The sequence below is a fragment of the Lupinus angustifolius genome, unplaced genomic scaffold (assembly GCF_001865875.1).
Source record: "Lupinus angustifolius cultivar Tanjil unplaced genomic scaffold, LupAngTanjil_v1.0 Scaffold_545, whole genome shotgun sequence".
Classification (NCBI taxonomy): domain Eukaryota; kingdom Viridiplantae; phylum Streptophyta; class Magnoliopsida; order Fabales; family Fabaceae; genus Lupinus; species Lupinus angustifolius.
Window position 1 is genome coordinate 1 of NW_017727891.1, and position 2770 is coordinate 2770.

The following is a 2770-nucleotide window of genomic DNA, read 5'->3' on the forward strand; positions in this document are numbered from 1 at the left end:
GAGTTCGAGATGTCGATAATGGGTGAGCTGACCTTCTTCCTTGGGAAAGGTCTTTCCTGATGATGTTCCAGGTGTGCTAGAAGAAGCATATTCAAGGGACATGAACAAAAAGAAAGAAGAAGAAGCAGAACAAATAGTTCAAGATGAGCATCGGGACATGCCGATTGCATGGAAGACCAAAAAGGATAATCCACTAGACAAGGTGATAGGTGACATATCTACGGGGGTGGTAACCCGTAGTTCTTTATGCAATTTCTGTAATTTCGTTGCATTTGTGTCTCAAATCGAGCCAAAGACCATCGATGAAGCCATCGAGGATGTACATTGGGGTATAGCCATCGATGAAGCCATCCCTAAACCAAAAGAACATCTAGTGATTAGTACGAGATGGGTCTTTCGTAACAAGCTAGATGAGTCTGACTTGATCACTAGAAATATGGCTCGCTTAGTGGCCAAATGTTACAACTAGGAGGAGGGCATCGATTATGATGAGACCTACGCTTCTGTAGCTAGACTTGAGGCCATTAGGATGCTCTTATCCTTCGCATCTATCATGAATTTTATGCTCTTCCAAATGGATGTTAAGAGCGCATTTTTAAATGGCTATATTCAAGAGGAGGTGTATGTAGACCAACCACCAGGGTTTGAAAACTTCAAATACCTGAACCACGTATATAAACTCAAGAAGGCCCTTTATGGCTTGAAACAGGCTCCCAGAGCCTGGTATGATATATTAAGTTCGTTCCTATTAGAGAAAGGGTTCGAAAGAGGTATGGTCGACACCACTCTCTTTATCCGTAGATTAGATAATCATATTTTACTTGTTCAAATCTATGTTGATGATATAATCTTCGGATCTACTAATGACATCCTTTGTAAGGAATTTTCTGAGATGATGCAGGCCGAGTTCGAGATGTCGATAATGGGTGAGCTGACCTTCTTCCTTGGGAAAGGTCTTTCCTGATGATGTTCCAGGTGTGCTAGAAGAAGCATATTCAAGGGACATGAACAAAAACAAAGAAGAAGAAGCAGAACAAATAGTTCAAGATGAGCATCGGGACATGCCGATTGCATGGAAGACCAAAAAGGATAATCCACTAGACAAGGTGATAGGTGACATATCTACGGGGGTGGTAACCCGTAGTTCTTTATGCAATTTCTGTAATTTCGTTGCATTTGTGTCTCAAATCGAGCCAAAGACCATCGATGAAGCCATCGAGGATGTACATTGGGGTATAGCCATCGATGAAGCCATCCCTAAACCAAAAGAACATCTAGTGATTAGTACGAGATGGGTCTTTCGTAACAAGCTAGATGAGTCTGACTTGATCACTAGAAATATGGCTCGCTTAGTGGCCAAATGTTACAACTAGGAGGAGGGCATCGATTATGATGAGACCTACGCTTCTGTAGCTAGACTTGAGGCCATTAGGATGCTCATATCCTTCGCATCTATCATGAATTTTATGCTCTTCCAAATGGATGTTAAGAGCGCATTTTTAAATGGCTATATTCAAGAGGAGGTGTATGTAGACCAACCACCAGGGTTTGAAAACTTCAAATACCTGAACCACGTATATAAACTCAAGAAGGCCCTTTATGGCTTGAAACAGGCTCCCAGAGCCTGGTATGATATATTAAGTTCGTTCCTATTAGAGAAAGGGTTCGAAAGAGGTATGGTCGACACCACTCTCTTTATCCGTAGATTAGATAATCATATTTTACTTGTTCAAATCTATGTTGATGATATAATCTTCGGATCTACTAATGACATCCTTTGTAAGGAATTTTCTGAGATGATGCAGGCCGAGTTCGAGATGTCGATAATGGGTGAGCTGACCTTCTTCCTTGGGCTTCAGCTTAAATAAATGGAAAGTGGCATCTTCATTCATCAATCGAAATATTGTAAGGAATTACTAAAGAAATTTGATATGGAGCAATGTAAAGATACATCTACTCCTATGGTGTCCTCATGCTATCTAGATAAAGATGAAAAGGGAAAAGCTATCAAGGTAACCAAATATCGTGGAATTATCGGCTCGTTATTATATTTGACTACAAGTCGACCCGATATTATGTTTAGTGTTTGTATGTGTGCTAGATTTCAAGCTTTGCCTAAAGATTCACATTATAGTGTTGTTAAACGCATCATGATATATTTAAAAGGAACAATAAATATGGGATTATGGTATCCTAGGGATGCCTCATTGTCCTTGGTAGGTTACTCTGATTCCGACTTTGCTGGATGTAAGTTGGATTGGAAGAGCACTAATGGGACTTGTCATTTATTAGGCAGTTCCTTAGTGGCATGACACATCAAAAAGCAAGCATGCGTTGCTTTGTCCACCGTAGAAGCGGAATACATCGCCGATGACGTGTGTTACGCTCAAATCCTTTGGATGAAGCAACAACTTAAGGACTTTGGGCATAAACTAGAAAAGATCCCCATTAAGTGCGATAATACGAGTGCCATCAACCTTTCCAAGAATCCCATTTTGCATTCGAGAACCAAGCATATAGAGACCAGACATCACTTTTTATATGATCAAGTGCAAAAAGGCGATTGTGTGCTAGAATTCATAGAAACCTCTAAGCAATTAGCGGATATTTTCACCAAGCCCCTCTCACGAGATACCTTTTATGTTCTTCGAAGAGAACTAAGAATCCTTGATGAAAAATATATTGATTGAGTTTATGTTATTGCCTTGCATGATTATTTGCCTTGTATGCTTCAAAATGAAAATATGTTCAATGCTAGTTATTCCTTATA